The sequence below is a fragment of the Siphateles boraxobius genome, unplaced genomic scaffold (genome assembly GCF_051911475.1).
Source record: "Siphateles boraxobius isolate OS27281-9 unplaced genomic scaffold, OSU_SipBor_1 51, whole genome shotgun sequence".
NCBI classification, from domain to species: Eukaryota; Metazoa; Chordata; class Actinopteri; order Cypriniformes; family Leuciscidae; genus Siphateles; species Siphateles boraxobius.
In genome coordinates this window covers 1,446,835-1,469,080 of record NW_027509153.1, presented here as the reverse complement: position 1 = coordinate 1,469,080, position 22,246 = coordinate 1,446,835, and the positions used below count along the sequence as shown (strand labels likewise).

Below are 22,246 nucleotides of genomic sequence, written 5' to 3'. Positions count from 1 at the left end.
AGCTGTAGGCAGACTGCCATGCCGAAAGACACTAGGTGGGTGCCGTCCAAATCAGGTTCCCGTAGTGTAGTGGTTATCACGTTCGCTTTACACGCGAAAGGTCCTCAGTTCAAAATTGGGTGGAAACAAGTGGAGGCATGTTAAATATAAATGCTGCAATTTGTTACAAAACCCTTACTTTTGAGACAGGTGAAGGCCATCGTATCAAGGAGCTGTAGGCAGACTGCCATGCCGAATGACACTAGGTGGGTGCCGTCCAAATCAAGTTTCCGTAGTGTAGTGGTTATCACGTTTGGTTTACACGCAAAAGGTCCTCAGTTCAAAACTGGGCTTAAACAAGTGGAGGCATGTTAAATATAAATGCTGCAATTCGTTACAAAACCCTTACTTTTGAGACAGGTGAAGGCCATCGTACCAAGGAGCTGTAGGCAGACTGCCATGCAGAATGACCTCTGTTCTGTTGTTTGTGGAATTTACAGACTGTCACACTGCTTGCACTTACTTGTGCTAAATGTTACGCTCTTAGATGCAAGAAACAAATCCATATTATCTCTAGCCTTGGCTACCCTATATAGACCTCCAGGGCCCTATGCTGATTTCCTAAAAGAGTTTGCATACTTTCTCTCAGATCTATTGGTCAATGTCGATAAAGCAATAATTGTTGGAGACTTTAACATACACGTAGATAATACAAATGATGCGTTAGGGACTGCGTTTACAGATCTATTAAACTCCTTTGGGGTCATGCAAAACGTCAGTGGTCCCACTCATCGTCTAAATCATACACTAGATTTAATTATATCATATGGAACCAATCCAACTGATATAAATATTATACCGCAAAGTGATGATCTCACTGATCATTACATGGTAACTTGTATAATACGTACTGCTGAAATTTGTCACGTTGCGCAACGTTATCGACCAGGCAGAACAATCCTTCCAACCACTATAGATAGATTCTCAAATAGCTTACCTGATCTATCTCAGCTGCGCAGTGCACCCAAACAAACAGATGAACTAGAGGAAATGACTAGCAGTTTGAGCACCATGTTCTCTAGTACACTAGATATTGTTGCACCAATTAGATTAAAAAAGGTAAGAGAGAAAACTAAAGCACCATGGTACAACAGTGCTACGCATGCAATCAAGAGAGAAACTCGTAACTTAGAGCGTAAATGGAAACAAACTAATTTAGAGGTCTTTAGAATCGCGTGGAAAGACAGTATGTCACATTATAAAAAGGCTCTAAAAGCAGCAAGAGCTGAGCATCTCCGCAAACTAATAGAAAATAACCAAAATAATCCAAGGTTTTTATTCAACACCGTGGCTAGACTAACAAATAAACAAACATCACCAGAGCAAAATATTCCATTACAATATAGTAGTAATGCTTTTATGAATTACTTCAATGAGAAAATAGAAAGCATCCGAAACACAATTGTAAATATACAATCCTCTATGATGTCTTATGATTCAGCCTCAATTATGGCCCCTCTAGAACAACTACACCGCTTTACAACTATAGGACAGGAAGAGCTAAATAAACTTATCATTGCATCGAAACCAACAACATGTTTATTAGATCCAATACCCACTAAACTACTGAAAGAAGTGTTACCTGTAGTCGAAGAGCCTCTTCTTAATATTATTAACTCGTCTTTATTTTTAGGTCATGTTCCAAAAATATTCAAGCTGGCAGTAATAAAACCTCTCATTAAGAAACCGCAATTAGATCCAAATAACTTAGCAAATTACAGACCCATCTCAAATCTTCCATTTATGTCTAAAATACTAGAAAAAATTGTGTCCGCTCAATTGTGCTCTTTCTTACAAGAAAATGATATCTATGAAAAATTCCAGTCGGGATTCAGACCGCATCATAGCACAGAAACTGCGCTAGTTAAAATTACAAATGATTTACTTTTAGCTTCTGACCAAGGCTGTATCTCAATACTAGTTCTACTCGATCTAAGCGCTGCGTTCGACACTATCGATCATAAAATACTCCTGGATCGACTACAAAACTACACTGGTGTTCAGGGACAGGCATTAAGCTGGTTTAGATCTTACTTATCAGACCGTTACCATTTTGTCTGTCTAAATGGGGAAAAATCAAAGATAACGTCAGTAGACTATGGAGTACCGCAAGGATCGGTGTTAGGCCCTCTGCTATTCTCAATATATATGCTGCCACTTGGTAATATTATAAGAAAACATGGAATTAATTTCCACTGTTATGCTGATGACACTCAATTATATATCTCATCACGACCAGATGAAAACACTAACTTATCTAAATTGACAGAGTGTCTAAATGATATAAAATGCTGGATGACGTGTAATTTCCTGCTATTAAATTCAGATAAAACGGAGGTATTACTTATTGGTCCAAAAAACTACCCACAAAATCCCTTACAATACAACTTTAATTTAGAAGGATGTCCTGTTACTTTATCCACTACAGTAAAAGACCTGGGTGTTATACTAGACCGCAACTTGACTTTCGAAAATCATATTTCATATATTACAAGAACAGCCTTTTTCCACCTTAGAAACATTGCTAAGCTACGTAACATGCTATCTGTTTCTGATGCAGAAAAGCTAGTTCATGCATTCATGACCTCGAGACTAGATTACTGTAATGCTTTATTAGCTGGCTGTCCTACATCCTCAATCAACAAGCTACAGTTAGTGCAAAATGCAGCTGCTAGAGTTCTTACTAGATCAAGAAAATATGATCATATAACACCTATTTTATCATCTCTACACTGGTTACCTATTAAGTTACGTATCAATTACAAAGTATTCCTACTGACCTATAAAGCCCTAAATGGTTTAGCTCCTGTGTATTTAACAGACCTTCTATCGCCATACAATCCATCGCGCTCTTTAAGATCACTAAATTCGAGGCTTCTGGTCATTCCTAGGATATCTAAGTCCACTAAAGGAGGGAGGGCGTTCTCGCATTTAGCTCCTAAACTCTGGAATAGCCTTCCTGATATTGTACGAGACTCAGACTCGCTGTCCCAGTTTAAAACTAGATTAAAGACGCATCTCTTTAACCAAGCATTCACTTAATGCTTAACCTTTGATACTGCTGAATCAGTTCGAATGCATTAACATTATGAACATCAGCTATGCTAATTATTTCCCATCTGCCTTTCTGCTGTTATCTCGGGACGCTAGTCCCGAGGTAAATAGCGTTCGTCAGCTCCAGTTTGTATCCAGCCTCTCACGGAGACTTCAGATGCCCCAACGCCTGTGAAGAGACGACTCGACGCCTGTGAAGAGACGACTCAAAGCCGGCGATATGTTATGCCATAAATTAATACTTGATTAACTAACTGTATTTTTCTATGTACATTTCCGAAATGCAATTTCTGTAAAGCTGCTTTGAGACAATGTGTATTGTGAAAAGCGCTATACAAATAAATTTGAATTGAATTGAATTGAATTGCAGAGCAGATTATGGGAAGGAGCCATCTTCTAAAAAGCATATGCACCGCATCAATAGGTTTTGTAGTGTAGTGGTCATCACGTTCGCCTAACACGCGAAAGGTCCTCGGTTCGAAACCGAGTAGAAACAGTGGTTGGATTCTGACAGAAAATTTAAACTGTTTGCCACACTAGGTGGGTGCAGCGCTCATTTCCATTATATGCTTTTTAATAAGCGTGCACCTAAAGATTTATGTCTGCGAACTGAGGACTTGTTTCCGTAGTGTAGTGGTTATCTCGTTTGCCTCACACGCGAAAGGTCCCCAGTTCGAAACTGGGCGGAAACTGTGAGTGTTTTTTGCAAAAATTTCGTATGCGATTTTCTGTTGAGCAGGTCAGTACACTTGCAGGGATGTTTGTGGTTTAATCTCTTTAGAAAAGGACAAAAATAAAACAAATGACCATTGAGGTTTCCTGTGAAGTAATATAAAATGTTCGGTCTGCCAACAAAATTAGCAGCTTTTTGCCATGTTAAAAACACTGGGCAGTCTATAGTTTCAGTCGCTTTTGAACAAGCGTGCGCTAGAAGAGGTGGGAATGAGATCCAAACCAAGTTTCCGTAGTGTAGTGGTTATCACGCTGCTTTACAAGCGAAAGGTCCTCAGTTCAAAATTGGGTGGAAACAAGTGGAGGCATGTTAAATATAAATGCTGCAATTCACTTCAAAACCCTTACTTTTAAGACAGGTGAAGGCCATCGTAACAAGGAGCTGTAGGCAGACTGCCATGCCGAATGACACTAGGTGGGTGCCGAATGACCTCTGTTCTGTTGTTTGTGGAATTTACAGACTGTCACACTGCTTGCAGGGCAGATTATGGGAACGAGCCATCTTCTAAAAAGCACAAATAGGTTTCTGTAGTTTAGTGGTCATCACATTCGCCTAACACGCGAAAGGTCCTCGGTTCGAAACCGAGCAGAAACAGTGGTTGGATTCTGACAGAAAATTTAAACTCTTTGCCACACTAGGTGGGTGCAGCGCTCATTTCCTTTATATGCTTTTTAATAAGCGTGCGCCTAAAGATTTAGGTCTGCAACCTGAAGACGTGTTTGTAGTGTAGTGGTTATCACGTTCGCCTCCCACACGAAAAGTCCCCAGTTAGAAACTGTGGGTGATTTTTGCAAAAATTTCGTATGCGATTTTCTGTTGAGCAGGTCAGTACACTTGCAGGGATGTTTGTTGTTTAATCTCTTTAGAAAAGGACAAAAATAAAACAAATGACCATTGAGGTTTCCTGTACAGTAATATAAAATGTTCGGTCTGCCAACAAAATTAGCAGCTTTTTGCCATGTTAAAAACACTGGGCAGTCTATAGTTTCAGTCGCTTTTGAACAAGCGTACGCTAGAAGAGGTGGGAATGAGATCCAGACCAAGTTTCCGTAGTGTAGTGGTTATCATGGGCGCTTTACACGCGAAAGGTCCTCAGTTCAAAATTGGGTGGAAACAAGTGGAGGCATGTTAAATATAAATGCTGCAATTCGCTACAAAACCCTTACTTTTAAGACAGGTGAAGGCCATCGTATCAAGGAGCTGTAGGCAGACTGCCATGCCGAATGACACTGGGTGCTTCGCAATATCCCTCCTCGTCTCCTCGTTCCTCTGTCCTCCATCCTATGACCCGGAAACCGATCGAGCGCAGCCATCTTGAAGGACATCTCAATTCTCTAATTGCACCGCGAGGAGGCGAGGATCGAGGAATGAGGAGGCTTCCAGAGGAGTCATGAGCGAGGATACACAGGTGTATCCTATGCGGAAGAGATTTATCGACTAAACGTGACGCGCGTATACATTCTCCTCCCCCTTCACATCGATCACAATCTGTTTTAATGTATACTTTACCTTTGCAGTTTATATAAACCACACATTACACATATTTCAACAGGGTATCTTGCTTTATTATCATTTATTATGAATTTCTTAAATAAACAAACTTCAACAACATAAGGGCAGATCCTTTGAGCGCTGCTGATGACGCTATGATGTGACGCGCGAGTGATCAAGTATTCCAATGAATAAAAAAAGCTTTCATTCGATTCCTCCGTCCTCATTTTCTTTCCTTGCGTCCTTCCCTCAAAACCTACAGGGGGTGGAGCTGAGACGCTAGGAAAGGAAGCGAGGAAAAGAAACGAGGATGCACAAATAAGAAATGAGAAGCACCCACTAGGTGGGTGCCGAATGACCTCTGTTCTGTTGTTTGTGGAATTTACAGACTGTCACACTGCTTGCAGGGCAGATTATGGGAAGGAGCCATCATCTAAAAAGCACATCCCTCTCAACAATAGGTTTCTGTAGTGTAGTGGTCATCACATTCGCCTAACACGCGAAAGGTCCTCAGTTCGAAACCGAGCAGAAACAGTGGTTGGATTCTGACAGAAAATGTAAACTCTTTGGCACGCTAGGTGGGTGCAGCGCTTATTTCCTTTATATGCTTTTTAATAAGCGTGCACCTAAAGATTTATGTCTGCAACCTGAAGACGTGTTTGTTATGTAGTGGTTATCACGTTCGCCTCACACGCGAAAAGTCCCCAGTTCGAAACTGGGCGGAAACTGTGGGTGATTTTTGCAAAAATTTCGTAAGCGATTTTCTGTTGAGCAGGTCAGTGCACTTGCAGGGATGTTTGTTGTTTAATCTCTTTAGAAAAGGACAAAAATAAAACAAATGACCATTGAGGTTTCCTGTACAGTAATATAAAATGTTAGGTCTGCCAACGAAATTAGCAGCTTTTTGCCATGTTAAAAACACTGGGCAGTCTATAGTTTCAGTCGCTTTTGAACAAGCGTACGCTAGAAGAGGTGGGAATGAGATCCAAACCAAGTTTCCGTAGTGTAGTGGTTATCACGTTTGCTTTACACGCGAAAGGTCCTCAGTTCAAAATTGGGTGGAAACAAGTGGAGGCATGTTTAATATAAATGCTGCAATTCGCTACAAAACCCTTACTTTTAAGACAGGTGAAGGCCATCGTGTCAAGGAGCTGTGGGCAGACTGCCATGCCGAATCACACTAGGTGGGTGCTGTCCAAATCAAGTTTCCGTAGTGTAGTGGTTATCACGTTTGCTTTACACGCGAAAGGTCCTCAGTTCTAAACTGGGCGGAAACAAGTGGATGCATTTTAAATATAAATGCTGCAATTCGCTACAAAACCCTTACTCTTGAGACATGTGAAGGCCATCGTACCAAGGAGTTGTAGGCAGACTGCCATGCCGAATGACCTCTGTTCTGTTGTTTGTGGAATTCACAGACTGTCACACTGCTTGCAGAGCAGATTATGGGAAGGAGCCATGTTCTAAAAAGCACATGTCCTCATCAATAGGTTTCTGTAGTGTAGTGGTTATCACGTTCGCCTCACACGCGAAAGGGCCCCAGTTCGAAACTGGGCGGAAACTGTGGGTGAGTTTTGCAAAACTTTCGTATGCGATTTTCTGTTGAGCAGGTCAGTACACTTGCAGGGATGTTTGTGGTTTAATCTCTTTAGAAAAGGACAAAAATAAAACAAATGACCATTGAGGTTTCCTGTACAGTAATATAAAATGTTCGGTCTGCCAACAAAATTAGCAGCTTTTTGCCATGTTAAAAACACTGGGCAGTCTATAGTTTCAGTCGCTTTTGAACAAGCGTACCCTAGAAGCGGTGGGACTGACGTCCAAATCAAGTTTCGGAAGTGTAGTGGTTATCACGTTTGCTTTACACGCGAGGTCCTCAGTTCAAAACTGGGCGGAAACAAGTGGATGCATTTTAAATATAAATGCTGCAATTCGCTACAAAACCCTTACTTTTGAGACACGTTTGCTTTACACGCAAAAGGTCCTCAGTTCAAAACTGGGCGGAAACAAGTGGATGCATTTTAAATATAAATGCTACAAAACCCTTACTTTTGAGACAGGTGAAGGCCATCGTACCAAGGAGCTGTAGGCAGACTGCCATGCCGAAAGACACTAGGTGGGTGCCGTCCAAATCAGGTTCCCGTAGTGTAGTGGTTATCAAGTTCGCTTTACACGCGAAAGGTCCTCAGTTCAAAATTGGGTGGAAACAAGTGGAGGCATGTTAAATATAAATGCTGCAATTCGTTACAAAACCCTTACTTTTGAGACAGGTGAAGGCCATCGTATCAAGGAGCTGTAGGCAGACTGCCATGCCGAATGACACTAGGTGGGTGCCGTCCAAATCAAGTTTCCGTAGTGTAGTGGTTATCACGTTCGCTTTACACGCGAAAGGTCCTCAGTTCAAAATTGGGTGGAAACAAGTGGAGGCATGTTAAATATAAATGCTGCAATTTGTTACAAAACCCTTACTTTTGAGACAGGTGAAGGCCATCGTACCCAGGAGCTGTAGGCAGACTGCCATGCCGAATGACACTAGCAGATCCTTTGAGCGCTGCTGATGACGCTATGAAGTGACGCGCGAGTGATCAAGTATTCCAATGAATAAAAAAAGCTTTCATTCGATTCCTCCGTCCTCATTTTCTTTCCTTGCGTCCTTCCCTCAAAACCTACAGGGGGTGGAGCTGAGACGCTAGGAAAGGAAGCGAGGAAAAGAAACGAGGATGCACAAATAAGAAATGAGAAGCACCCACTAGGTGGGTGCCGAATGACCTCTGTTCTGTTGTTTGTGGAATTTACAGACTGTCACACTGCTTGCAGGGCAGATTATGGGAAGGAGCCATGATCTAAAAAGCACATCCCTCTCAACAATAGGTTTCTGTAGTGTAGTGGTCATCACATTCGCCTAACACGCGAAAGGTCCTCGGTTCGAAACCGAGCAGAAACAGTGGTTGGATTTTGACAGAAAATGTAAACTCTTTGGCACGCTAGGTGGGTGCAGCGCTTATTTCCTTTATATGCTTTTTAATAAGCGTGCACCTAAAGATTTATGTCTGCAACCTGAAGACGTGTTTGTTATGTAGTGGTTATCACGTTCGCCTCACACGCGAAAAGTCCCCAGTTCGAAACTGGGCGGAAACTGTGGGTGATTTTTGCAAATATTTCGTATGCGATTTTCTGTTGAGCAGGTCAGTGCACTTGCAGGGATGTTTGTTGTTTAATCTCTTTAGAAAAGGACAAAAATAAAACAAATGACCATTGAGGTTTCCTGTACAGTAATATAAAATGTTAGGTCTGCCAACGAAATTAGCAGCTTTTTGCCATGTTAAAAACACTGGGCAGTCTATAGTTTCAGTCGCTTTTGAACAAGCGTACGCTAGAAGAGGTGGGAATGAGATCCAAACCAAGTTTCCGTAGTGTAGTGGTTATCACGTTTGCTTTACACGCTAAAGGTCCTCAGTTCAAAATTGGGTGGAAACAAGTGGAGGCATGTTTAATATAAATGCTGCAATTCGCTACAAAACCCTTACTTTTAAGACAGGTGAAGGCCATCGTGTCAAGGAGCTGTAGGCAGACTGCCATGCCGAATCACACTAGGTGGGTGCTGTCCAAATCAAGTTTCCGTAGTGTAGTGGTTATCACGTTTGCTTTACACGCGAAAGGTCCTCAGTTCTAAACTGGGCGGAAACAAGTGGATGCATTTTAAATATAAATGCTGCAATTCGCTACAAAACCCTTACTCTTGAGACATGTGAAGGCCATCGTACCAAGGAGTTGTAGGCAGACTGCCATGCCGAATGACCTCTGTTCTGTTGTTTGTGGAATTCACAGACTGTCACACTGCTTGCAGAGCAGATTATGGGAAGGAGCCATGTTCTAAAAAGCACATGTCCTCATCAATAGGTTTCTGTAGTGTAGTGGTTATCACGTTCGCCTCACACGCGAAAGGGCCCCAGTTCGAAACTGGGCGGAAACTGTGGGTGATTTTTGCAAAACTTTCGTATGCGATTTTCTGTTGAGCAGGTCAGTACACTTGCAGGGATGTTTGTGGTTTAATCTCTTTAGAAAAGGACAAAAATAAAACAAATGACCATTGAGGTTTCCTGTACAGTAATATAAAATGTTCGGTCTGCCAACAAAATTAGCAGCTTTTTGCCATGTTAAAAACACTGGGCAGTCTATAGTTTCAGTCGCTTTTGAACAAGCGTACCCTAGAAGCGGTGGGACTGACGTCCAAATCAAGTTTCGGAAGTGTAGTGGTTATCACGTTTGCTTTACACGCGAGGTCCTCAGTTCAAAACTGGGCGGAAACAAGTGGATGCATTTTAAATATAAATGCTGCAATTCGCTACAAAACCCTTACTTTTGAGACACGTTTGCTTTACACGCAAAAGGTCCTCAGTTCAAAACTGGGCGGAAACAAGTGGATGCATTTTAAATATAAATGCTACAAAACCCTTACTTTTGAGACAGGTGAAGGCCATCGTACCAAGGAGCTGTAGGCAGACTGCCATGCCGAAAGACACTAGGTGGGTGCCGTCCAAATCAGGTTCCCGTAGTGTAGTGGTTATCACGTTCGCTTTACACGCGAAAGGTCCTCAGTTCAAAATTGGGTGGAAACAAGTGGAGGCATGTTAAATATAAATGCTGCAATTCGTTACAAAACCCTTACTTTTGAGACAGGTGAAGGCCATCGTATCAAGGAGCTGTAGGCAGACTGCCATGCCGAATGACACTAGGTGGGTGCCGTCCAAATCAAGTTTCCGTAGTGTAGTGGTTATCACGTTCGCTTTACACGCGAAAGGTCCTCAGTTCAAAATTGGGTGGAAACAAGTGGAGGCATGGTAAATATAAATGCTGCAATTCGTTACAAAACCCTTACTTTTGAGACAGGTGAAGGCCATCGTACCCAGGAGCTGTAGGCAGACTGCCATGCCGAATGACCTCTGTTCTGTTGTTTGTGGAATTTACAGACTTTCACACTGCTTGCAGGGCAGATTATGGGAAGGAGCCATCTTCTAAAAAGCACATCCCTCTCAACAATAGGTTTCTGTAGTGTAGTGGTCATCACATTCGCCTAACACGCGAAAGGTCCTTGGTTCTAAACCGAGCAGAAACAGTGGTCGGATTTTGACAGAAAATGTAAACTCTTTGGCACGCTAGGTGGGTGCAGCGCTTATTTCCTTTATATGCTTTTTAATAAGCGTGCACCTAAAGATTTATGTCTGCAACCTGAAGACGTGTTTGTTATGTAGTGGTTATCACGTTCGCCTCACACGCGAAAAGTCCCCAGTTCGAAACTGGGCGGAAACTGTGGGTGATTTTTGCAAATATTTCGTATGCGATTTTCTGTTGAGCAGGTCAGTACACTTGAAGGGATGTTTGTTGTTTAATCTCTTTAGAAAAGGACAAAAATAAAACAAATGAACATTGAGGTTTCCTGTACAGTAATATAAAATGTTCGGTCTGCCAACAAAATTAGCAGCTTTTTGCCATGTTAAAAACACTGGGCAGTCTATAGTTTCAGTCGCTTTTGAACAAGCGTACGCTAGATGAGGTGGGAATGAGATCCAAACCGAGTTTCCGTAGTGTAGTGGTTATCACGTTCGCTTTACACGCGAAAGGTCCTCAGTTCAAAATTGGGTGGAAACAAGTGGAGGCATGTTAAATATAAATGCTGCAATTCGCTACAAAACCCTTACTTTTAAGACAGGTGAAGGCCATTGTACCAAGGAGCTGTAGGCAGACTGCCATGCCGAATGACACTAGGTGGGTACCGTCCAAATCAAGTTTCCGTAGTGTAGTGGTTATCACGTTTGCTTTACACGCAAAATGTCCTCAGTTCATAACTGGGCGGAAACAAGTGGATGCATTTTACAGATAAATGCTACAAAACCCTTACTTTTGAGACAGGTGAAGGCCATCGTACCAAGGAGCTGTAGGCAGACTGCCATGCCGAATGACCTCTGTTCTGTTGTTTGTGGAATTCACAGACTGTCACACTGCTTGCAGAGCAGATTATGGGAAGGAGCCATCTTCTAAAAAGCACATGCCATGATATCACGTTCGCTTTACACGCAAAGGTCTTCAGTTCAAAACTGGGTGGAAACAAGTGGAGGCATGTTAAATATAAATGCTGCAATTCGATACAAAACCCTTACTTTTGAGACAGGTGAAGGCCATCGTACCAAGGAGCTGTAGGCAGACTGCCATGCCGAATGACCTCTGTTCTCTTGTTTGTGGAATTCACAGACTGTCACACTGCTTGCAGAGCAGATTATGGGAAGGAGCCATCTTCTAAAAAGCACATGCCATGATATCACGTTCGCTTTACACGCAAAGGTCTTCAGTTCAAAACTGGGTGGAAACAAGTGGAGGCATGTTAAATATAAATGCTGCAATTCGATACAAAACCCTTACTTTTGAGACAGGTGAAGGCCATCGTACCAAGGAGCTGTAGGCAGACTGCCATGCCGAATGACCTCTGTTCTGTTGTTTGTGGAATTTACAGACTGTCACACTGCTTGCAGGGCAGATTATGGGAAGGAGCCATCTTCTAAAAAGCACATCCATTTCATCAATAGGTTTCTGTAGTGTAGTGGTCATCACATTCGCCTAACTCGCGAAAGGTCCTCGGTTTGAAACCGAACAGAAACAGTGGTTGGGGTCTGACAGAAAATTTATACTGTTTGCCACGCTAGGTGAGTGTAGCGCTCATTTCCTTTATACGCTTTTTAACTCTCTTGGGTCGTTTTTTTTCCACATAGCAGCAACATAGACTTAAAATACTCCGTCATTTTTCGTCATATAAATAAAATCAATACATGATTATAAACTATAGAGGGTCTTCTTTTTTTGTGTACACTCACATTAACATCAAAACCGTGTGCTTTTGTAAAATGAAGAAAATAAACAGGGTGTGCTTTCTGCCTCTCTGTCTCCGTTAAATTTTTTTCTGGTGCACGTCTCTAAACTTAAACAAAGCTCAGCGAATACTATTCACACAAGCACGAGCAATATATCTTTATAATCATTTAAGTTTGTACTTTTAAAATATCTAATTCAAAACTAAAATAAATATTCTCTGTTTATGTAATCTATTAAAAAAGAGAGAGGTGTCAGCCGATCTCATTATCGTTCTCTTAGCTCATTATTCTGCTAATCTGACACGCCCACGGAGAGCGCGCGGTATTCAAACGCAAATGATCTGAAGCAACACATGCAAAGTGTCAACGCCCCTCATAAACGCGATAACACAACAAATGTAATCATCAGATAAATGTACTATTTCTTCTTGCGAGGCTGTGTGAGGAGTAATCCTGGGACATTTACCTCAGAACATGTGCTATTTTTTTTTCATTCCGAGGAGCAACGGATCCATCTGATAAGTAAGTTCTTTATTATTATTGTTCTAATCGCGATATCATAGTGTATGTAAACCGTAAAAAGACTGTTTAAATATGAATCGCGTCTGTGTGTGAATGAATGAACTGAACAGTTTTTACCAAACCCTATTGCTATACTGAGATGAGTGAAAATCGACTGAAATATGTTGAAATAACGTTAAAATGTCTTTGTATTAGCAACGTATTAAACTGCAAATTAAAATTTATGCCCTAATATAGGCTCATAAAAACAACAAACGATATGCCTATGTTACAGACGAAATATGAAAGACAACATTTTGTTGACTAGTTTTGGATAGATTATTAACTGTTTAATGTAAAATATGATACTGCCACATTGAATAAGCTTTTGTTCACCAATTTTTGCTCAAATGTTATATATTAGGCTATGTTTGTTTTGTCAAAAATAAAGTCATCAAGTAGGATGCTATTATAGTGTTTGTTCCAATGTAGGCTTTATTCAAACTAATGAATCCTTAACTTTGAAATATGTATGATAAAATGTATAATTTAGTTTTTACAAAGAAATATGAAATATCCATCTGAGAAGTAAGTTTTTTTATTATTGTTCTAATCGCGATATCATAGTGTATGTAAACTGCAAAAAGACTGTTTAAATATGAATCGCGTGTGTGTGTGAATGAATGAACTGAACAGTTTTTACCAAACCCTATTGCTATACTGAGATGAGTGAAAATCGACTGAAATAGGTTGAAATAACGTTAAAATGTCTTTGTATTAGCAACGTATTAAACTGCAAATTAATATTTATATGCCCTAATATAGGCTATCATAAAAACAACAAACAATATGCCTATGTTACAGAAGAAATATGAAAGACAACATTTTGTTGACTAGTTTTAAATAGATTATTAACTGTTTACTGTAGCCTAAACTATAGACTACTGCCACATTGAATAAGCTTTTGTTCACCAATTTCTGCTCAAATGTTAAATATATTAGGCTATGTTTGTTTTGTCAAAAATAAAGTCATCAACTAGGATGCTATTATAGTGTTTGTTCCAATGTAGGCTTTATTCAAACTAATGAATCCTTAAATTTGAAATATGTATGATAAAATGTACACTTTAGTTTTTACAAATAAATATTACACTTGAAATATTGTTATTTTAATTTTTGCTGTAATTGTAACCTTTTTAATAAAATAGCAAATAATATATTTACAAGGTAGATGTAAACAAAATCTTAAAAGGTCAATATAAGCCTTCTCTTCAAATTATTTGTATTGTGTTTTATTAGTGACAAATTTGGGGAGAGGATACATATTCAAAACTTTCTGAAAATACAGTATGAGAATTAACTACACAATTACTAGAAATGTTCACCTTGGATATTATACAATTTGCAAGCAAAAATACAAGTGGAAAAATACAATTTTTTTATAGATGTTTCCAACTGTGAACCAATTTTGTAGTATATTTACACATTTCTTTTCTTGTGTCCTTGTATTCTTTCTTGTGGCTCAGTGACACACCTGTGGAAAGCTCATTATGCAGGCTCATTAAGCAGGTCTTTTGTCTTCACAGGTGTGAATCAGACCATTATACATGAGTCACGCCCATTTCGCATATTGCCTTTCCAAACAAAAAGTGTTTTACTAAATTTAAATCAATGTATTGTTTTATGTGAATGATTTGGAAGGAGGATTTTCAGATCATTTTGAAGCAAAAATCCTAGGCGAGAACATCAATTAGTCAAAAGTCTTGTGGACACATATTTAGTATGTGTTTTGTGGCCTTATTTCAGAGACTTTAAGTTTTAGTTTTTTCAATAACCATGCATAAACAATATTCTCTCAAAAATACAAACATGTACATACATCTTGCTAACATATTATGGTAGCCCTGTTTGTGCTATATAGAGTGAATTTACACCTTTGCCATTAACATGTTTATAAATAACTGAAAAAAGCTCAAATGTTAGAGCATGTCAGAACACCTCCAGAACCCCAAAAACACTTTGGACCCCAGAGGGTTAACAAGCGTGCACCTAAAGATTTATGTCTGCCACCTGAAGACGTGTTTCCGTAGTGCAGAGGTTATAACGTTCGCCTCACACGCGAAAAGGTCCCAAGTTCGAAACTGCGTGGAAACAGTGGGTGGTTTTTGCAAAAATTTCGTATGCGATTTTCTGTTGAGCAGGTCAGTACACTTGCAGGGATGTTTGTGGTTTAATCTCTTTAGAAAAGGACAAAAATAAAACAAATGACCGTTGAGGTTTCCTGTACAGTAATAAAAAATGTTTGGTCTGCAAACAAAATTAGCAGCTTTTTGATCACATTCACATTCGCCTAACACACGAAATGTCCTCTGTTCGAAACCGAGAAGAAACAGTGGTTGGATTCTGACAGAAAATTTAAACTCTTTGCCACGCTAGGTGGGTGCAGTGCTCATTTCCTTTATGTGCTTTTTAATAAGCGTGCACCTAAAGATTTATGTCTGCAACATGAAGACGTGTTTGTAGTGTAGTGGTTATCACGTTCGCCTCACATGCGAAAAGTCCCCAGTTTGAAACTGGGCGGAAACTGTGGGTGATTTTTGCAAAAATTTCGTATGCGATTTTCTGTTGAGCAGGTCAGTACACTTGCAGGGATGTTTGTGGTTTAATCTCTTAGAAAAGGACAAAAATAAAACAAATAACCATTGAAGTTTCCTGTACAGTAATATAAAATGTTCGGTCTGCCAACAAAATTAGCAGCTTTTTGCCATGTTAAAAACACTGGGCAGTTTATAGTTTCAGTCGCTTTTGAACAAGCGTACCCTAGAAGAGGTGGGACTGACGTCCAAAACAAGTTTCCGTAGTGTAGTGGTTATCACGTTCGCTTTACACCCGAAAGGTGCTCAGTTCAAAACTGGGCGGAAACAAGTGGATGCATTTTAAATATAAATGCTACAAAACCCTTACTTTTGAGACAGGTGAAGGCTATCGTACCAAGGAGCTGTAGGCAGACTGCAATGCCGAATGACACTAGGTGGGTGCCGTCCAAATCAAGTTTCCGTAGTGTAGTGGTTATCACGTTTGCTTTTCCCCATTCATTTAAGTTGCCATTGTCAGCACCGACACTTCGAGGTCCGCGTGCTCGAAATGGACGACACGAGCTGCTTATTCAGTGGTGCCGTGTCACTTTTCCAAAATCGCATATAAAGAGGCCAAGATTAGCATATATTACCATAGGCTCTCTGTGGACGCCTCTGGGGGTGCCATTGCACCACGTGGGAGTCCACCAAGTGCTTTTGGGGTACACCAACTACCTACTCTTCACCATAGTCCTCCTCAGTACCACAAAGTGCCTATTTTGACCCCTAACCACCTATTTTCTTCTTCATTGCCACGAAGTGCCTATGGGGTCCCCTAACCACCTAAACTTCACCATAGTCTTCCTCAGTACCACGAAGTGCCTATTTTGACCCCTAACCACCTATTTTCTTCTTCATTGCCACGAAGTGCCTATGGGGTCCCCTAACCACCTAAACTTCACCATAGTCTTCCTCAGTACCACGAAGTGCCTATTTTGACCCCTAACCACCTATTTTCTTCTTCATTGCCACGAAGTGCCTATGGGGTCCCCTAACCACCTAAACTTCACCATAGTCTTCCTCAGTACCACGAAGTGCCTATTTTGACCCCTAACCACCTATGTTCTTCTTCATTGCCACGAAGTGCCTATGGGGTCCCCTAACCACCTAAACTTCACCATAGTCTTCCTCAGTACCACGAAGTGCCTATTTTGACCCCTAACCACCTATTTTCTTCTCCATTGCCACGAAGTGCCTGTGGGGTCCCCTAACCACCTAAACTTCACCATAGTCATCCTCAGTACCACAAAGTGCCTATTTTGCCCCCTAACCACCTGTTTTTTGTCTCAATTCACTGTGTCTCTAACTCTGAGCCGAAAAGTCACAGGGCCTCGAAATTTGGCGTGAGGGTAGCCCAGCGGGCCCCGGGCGAGATCCTTAGTTTCAAGGTTCTACGTGGTTCCCAAGTGTGCGTTTCGGTGGTTCGGCCTGATCCACACATGGTTCAGCTTTCTCCATCCCCCAGGGTCTTTCTGGGCCCCAGTGACAGTAGGCAGATTAAGTTTGGGGCCGCCAGGGCCCCCGGGGGCCAAACGGCAAAGCGTCCCACGTACAACTTATCCCATTGATTTTCATAGGTGTTCTGTGGACATTGGGCAACAAGTATTTTTTTTGTGTGACTAGACGTTCCCCTCTCTGTGTGCTTTCCGGGGCCGAGTGACGCAGCTTTCCAAGAAGTTTCGGGCCCCTAGCACCTCCAGGTGCCGAACGAGGTTCAGTGACACGTGCAACTTATTCAATGCGATTTCACAGGTACTTGGTGGACGGTGGTCCGATTGGCCCGAAATTGACACGTACGTCCCGTCACGGGCCCCTTGGATGGGTTCTAGAGTTCCGCGTCCCTCTGACCTTTTTTCGCGCTAATTGGCCACCAACAGCCCGAGGGAATAAGTTGCACGTGGGACGTCAAAAAAACAGGGGCCAAAACGGGTCGAAAGGTTGCAGCGGCCCCAAATTCGGCGCGGCGGTGGTCCGGGGGCCCCCGGTTCTAGATCACGGGTTTGGTGGTTCTAGATCGGTTCCAAGTATGTGTTTCAGCAAAACGGTTCGAAGGAAACGCCCGATCGGCCCAAAACTGACGTATGCGTCCCGTCACGGGCCCCTGGGACGGGTTCTAGAGTTCCGCGTCCGAAGCTGCTCGTTTGGCCAAAAAACACCCCCTTGACCTGGAAGCGCCTGTGAAGTTTGAACTGAACAAGTTGCACGTGGGCGGCCGGAAATACAGGGCTCGAAAGGTCGCACCGCCTCCAAATTCGCCGCCCTGGTAGTCGAGGGGCCCCCGGTTCTAGATCCCGGATCGCAGGGTTCTAGATCGGTTCCAAGTGTATAATTTTTTTGTGCAAAAATCTCCTCGCTTTGGTTCTACTGAGCATATTTCTTTCTGTGTGTGCAAGAGGGCTGCCATTAATTGGACCATGTGCTCGGTGAAGGGTGGACAGAAAGGTCCGATCGGCCCGAAACTGACACGTACGTCCCGTCACGGGCCCCTGGGACGGGTTCTAGAGTTCCGCGTCCCTCTGACTTTTTTTCGCGCTAATTGGCCACCAACAGCCCCATGGAATAAGTTTCACGTGGGACGTCAAAAAAACAGGGGCCAAAAGGGGTCGAAAGGTCGCAGCGGCCCCAAACTCGACGCGGTGGGTGTTCGGGGGCCCCCGGTTCTAGATCCCGGGTTTGGTGGTTCTAGATCGGTTCCGAGTGTGTTTTCAGTTTGACCCTTCAAGAGGGAATGCCAGTCTATGAGCTGACTATGAGTACAAGTGGCATTTGAAGAGAAACTTGAACAAATGTGGAGAAAAAATTAGCCCTGAGCTCTAGAGACTCGTCCACCTGATATGTCGTTCGGGGGCCCGAGGGGCCCCGGCACGCAGTGTTTGGGGCCCGTGGGACCTCCGGGGGCCGTATAGGGGCCACTGACACGTGTGACTTATCCCATTCATTTCCACAGGTGTTTGGTGGACGTGTTTCAGAAAGGTCCGATCGGCCCGAAACTGACGTATGCGTCCCGTCACGGGCCCCTGGGACGGGTTCTAGAGTTCCGCGTCCCTCTGACCTTTTTTCGCGCTAATTGGCCACCAACAGCCCCAGGGAATAAGTTGCACGTGGGACGTCAAATAAACAGGGGCCAAAAGGGGTCGAAAGGTCGCAGCGGCCCCAAATTCGGCACGGCGGTAGTCCGGGGGCCCCCGGGTCTAGATCACGAGTTTGGTGGTTCTAGATGGGTTCTAAGTATGTGTTTCAGCAAAACGGTTCGAAGGAAACGCCCGATCGGCCCGAAACTGACATATGCGTCCCTTCACGGGCCCCGGGGACGGGATCTAGAGTTCCGTGCCCAAAACTGCTCGTTTGGCCGAAAAAAGCCCCCCTTGACCTGGAAGCGACTGTGAAATTTAAACTGAATAAGTTGCACGTGGGAGGGCGGAAATACATGGGTCGAAAGGTCGCACCGCCTCCAAATTCGCCGCCCTGGTAGTCGAGGGGCCCCCGGTTCTAGATCCCGGATCGCAGGGTTCTAGATCGGTTCCAAGTGTATCATTTTTTGTGCAAAAATCTCCTCACTTTTGGTTCTACTGAGCATATGTCTTTCTGTGTGTGCAAGAGGGCTGCCATTAATTGGACCATGTGCTCGGTGAAGGGTGGACAGAAAGGTCCGATCGGCCCGAAACAGACGTATGCGTCTCGTTACGGGCCCCTGGGACGGGTTCTAGAGTTCCGCGTCACTCTGAACTTTTTTCACGCTAATTGGCCACCAACAGCCCCATGGAATAAGTTGCACGTGGGACGTCAAAAAAACAGGGGCCAAAAGGGGTCGAAAGGTTGCAGCGGCCCCAAATTCGGCACGGCTGTGGTCCGGGGGCCCCCGGTTCTAGATCACGGGCTTGGTGGTTCTAGATCGGTTCTAAGTATGTGTTTCAGCCAAACGCTTTGAAGGAAACGCCCGATCGGCCCGAAACCGACACGTGGGTCTCGTCACGGGCCCCGGGGACGGGTTCTAGAGTTCCGCGTCCCTCTGACCTTTTTTCGCGCTAATTGGCCACCAACAGCCCCATGGAATAAGTTGCACATAAGTTGGAACAAGTAGGCCGTCTAATCCTAACTGCTGAATTAACCCTTGCAGACACATGCTCCCATAGAGATCAATGGGAGACAGAGAGGTGCATAAAAAATAGCTAAAAATAAACTTGGCATGTCTCGATCTAGCCCGCTCTGTCTGTCGCAGAGGGCCACGTGACGCAACTTTTTGTAGAGTTTGGGGCCCCTCGGACCCCGGGGGCCGCGCGGGAGCCACTGACACGTGCAACTTATCCCATTCATTTTCATAGGCGTTTGGTGGACATCCCCACGCAACGGTCCCAATAGCTCTGAATGGCTCCGATTTGAAATCTGTGGCCCCTCAGGGTCCCCTCAGACGGTCCGCAAAGCCTGGGGTCCGTAGTACCCCGTTAAGTTCGTTACAGTCAAAAACAGCATTCCATCTGTAACCTATTTGACGGGTGCCCTAAATGCTGTCCGTGGACAGTCCATATTTAGGCTAATTATGCATAATTATTAGCTTTAATGTACATCAGTGTGTTGTATTGTGTCCCCTGTGTGGTGTACAGTAGGTTTCACCTCATAAAACCACTGTAATTATGAAATATGACCTGTTAATGCATTGACCACGGACAGCCTATTTGGACCCCGTCAAATAAGTTGCAGGTGGGACTTCACCACATGTGATAAAATCGCCTAATCATTACGGGGATTCACCCACTGAAAATGTCTAAGTTAAAAACAGCATCCCACCTGTAGCTTATTCGACAGGGTCCAAATAGGCTGTTCATGGACAGTCCATATTTAGGCTAATTATGCATAATTAATAGCTTTAATGTACATCAGTGTGCTGTATTGTGTCCCCAGTGTGGTTTACAGTAGGTTTGACGACATAAAACCATTGTAATTATGAGATATGACCTATTAATGCATTGACCACGGACAGTCTATTTGGACCCCGTCAAATAAGTTACAGGTGGGCCCTGTTTCAGGTTTCAGCTCCAAATTGTGTCCAGAGGCTGAGATCTGGACGTCCCACCTGCAACTTATCCCATTCAAAAATTTAGGCTGTTCGTGGACAGTGGAATTTCGGGGTTCTGAAGGCTGCTAATTGCTCAGGGGGGCCCAAAGATGAACCTAAAATTGATATTTAATCATTTTTATGCATTTTTATCAATCATGACAACAAAATATAAAAAAGATCCCACCTGTAACTTATTTGACAGGGTCCAAATAGGCTGTTCGTGGACAGTCCATATTTAGGCTAATTATGCATAATTAATATCTTCAATGTACATCAGTGTGTCGTATTGTGTCCCCAGTGTGGTGTACAGCAGGTTTCACCTAATAAAACCACTGTAATTATGAAATATGACCTATTAATGCATTGACCACGGACAGCCTATTTGGACCCCGTCAAATAAGTTACAGGTATACTTTGCCTACTTGTAACTTATTTGACAGGGTCCAAATAGGCTGTCTGTGGACAGTCCATTTTTAGGCTACAGTGGGCCCTTAATTTGCCCACCTGTAACTTATTTGACAGGGTCCAAATAGGCTGTCTGTGGACAGTCCATTTGTAGGCTACAGTGGGCCCTTAATTTGCCCACCTGTAACTTATTTGACAGGGTCCAAATAGGCTATTCGTGGACAGTCCATTTTTAGGCTACAGTGGCCCCTTAATTTGCCCACCTGTAACTTATTTGACAGGGTCCAAATAGGCTGTCTGTGGACAGTCCATATTTAGGCTAATTAGGCATAATTAATAGCTTTAATGTACATCAGTGTGTTGTATTGTGTCCCCAGTGTGGTGTACAGTAGGTTTCACCTAATAAAACCACTGTAATTATGAAATATGACCTATTAATGCATTGACCACGCTCAGCCTATTTGGACCCCGTCAAATAAGTTACAGGTGGTTCCTTACTTTGCCCACCTGCAACTTATTTGACAGGGTCCAAATAGGCTGTTCGTGAACAGTCCATTTTTAGGCTAATTATGCATAATTGATAGCTTTAATGTACATCAGTGTGTTGTATTGTGGCCCCTGTGTGGCGTACAGTAGGTTTCACCTAATAAAACCACTGTAATTATGAAATATGACCTATTAATGCATTGACCACGGACAGCCTATTTGGACCCCGTCAAATAAGTTACAGGTGGGCCCTTACTTTGCCGACCTGTAACTTATTTGACAGAGTCCAAATAGGCTGTCCATGGACATGCCATTTTAAGTCTAATAATGCATAGTTCTTCTGATGGGACACATAGGCCATTCGTGGCCACACAGGCGGTCAGTGGGATGAATAGGCCGTTCGTGGTCACATAGGTGCACAGTGGGATGAAAATGGCTGTTCGTGGTCACACAGGCGGTTAGGGGGATGAATAGGCTGTCCGTGGTCACTGGGCGGGGCCACGGGCCGTCACTTAGATTGGCCATGGACGGACGGGCCGTTCGTGGTCAAGCAGGCTGTCAGTGGGACGAACAGGCTGTCCGTGGCCAGACAGGCGGTCAGTGGGATAAATAGGCGGTTCGTGGTCAAACAGGCTGTCAGTGGGACGAATAGGCTGTCCGTGGTCACTGGGCGGGGCCACGGGCCGTCACTTAGATTGGCCGTGGACAGACGGGCCGTTCGTGGTCAAACAGGCTGTCAGTGGGACGAATAGGCTGTCCGTGGTCACTGGGCGGGGCCACGGGCCGTCACTTAAATTGGCCGTGGACAGACGGGCCGTTCGTGGTCAAACAGGCTGTCAGTGGGACGAATAGGCTGTCCTTGGTCACTGGGCGGGGCCACGGGCCGTCACTTAGATTGGCCGTGGACAGACGGGCCGTTCGTGGTCAAACAGGCTGTCAGTGGGACGAATAGGCTGTCCGTGGTCACTGGGCAGGGACACGG

General features: G+C 43.4%; 10 non-coding genes across 10 annotated transcripts; all 10 read left to right on the top strand.

Moving 5' to 3' along the window:
- Positions 1–3,712: 3,712 nt before the first annotated feature.
- Positions 3,713–3,785, top strand: trnav-cac (transfer RNA valine (anticodon CAC)). Its single transcript has one exon. It is a non-coding gene; the product is annotated as a tRNA-Val (tRNA).
- Positions 3,786–4,347: 562 nt separating this feature from the next.
- trnav-aac (transfer RNA valine (anticodon AAC)) lies at positions 4,348–4,420 on the top strand. Its single transcript has one exon. It is a non-coding gene; the product is annotated as a tRNA-Val (tRNA).
- Positions 4,421–5,778: 1,358 nt separating this feature from the next.
- Positions 5,779–5,851, top strand: trnav-aac (transfer RNA valine (anticodon AAC)). The gene has a single exon. It is a non-coding gene; the product is annotated as a tRNA-Val (tRNA).
- A 956-nt stretch (positions 5,852–6,807) lies between these two features.
- Positions 6,808–6,880, top strand: trnav-cac (transfer RNA valine (anticodon CAC)). Its single transcript has one exon. It is a non-coding gene; the product is annotated as a tRNA-Val (tRNA).
- A 783-nt stretch (positions 6,881–7,663) lies between these two features.
- Positions 7,664–7,736, top strand: trnav-uac (transfer RNA valine (anticodon UAC)). Its single transcript has one exon. It is a non-coding gene; the product is annotated as a tRNA-Val (tRNA).
- A 452-nt stretch (positions 7,737–8,188) lies between these two features.
- trnav-aac (transfer RNA valine (anticodon AAC)) lies at positions 8,189–8,261 on the top strand. Its single transcript has one exon. It is a non-coding gene; the product is annotated as a tRNA-Val (tRNA).
- Positions 8,262–9,217: 956 nt separating this feature from the next.
- On the top strand, positions 9,218–9,290 carry trnav-cac (transfer RNA valine (anticodon CAC)). The gene has a single exon. It is a non-coding gene; the product is annotated as a tRNA-Val (tRNA).
- Positions 9,291–10,073: 783 nt separating this feature from the next.
- On the top strand, positions 10,074–10,146 carry trnav-uac (transfer RNA valine (anticodon UAC)). The gene has a single exon. It is a non-coding gene; the product is annotated as a tRNA-Val (tRNA).
- Positions 10,147–10,360: 214 nt separating this feature from the next.
- Positions 10,361–10,433, top strand: trnav-aac (transfer RNA valine (anticodon AAC)). The gene has a single exon. It is a non-coding gene; the product is annotated as a tRNA-Val (tRNA).
- Positions 10,434–10,893: 460 nt separating this feature from the next.
- trnav-uac (transfer RNA valine (anticodon UAC)) lies at positions 10,894–10,966 on the top strand. The gene has a single exon. It is a non-coding gene; the product is annotated as a tRNA-Val (tRNA).
- The last annotated feature ends 11,280 nt before the right edge of the window (positions 10,967–22,246 follow it).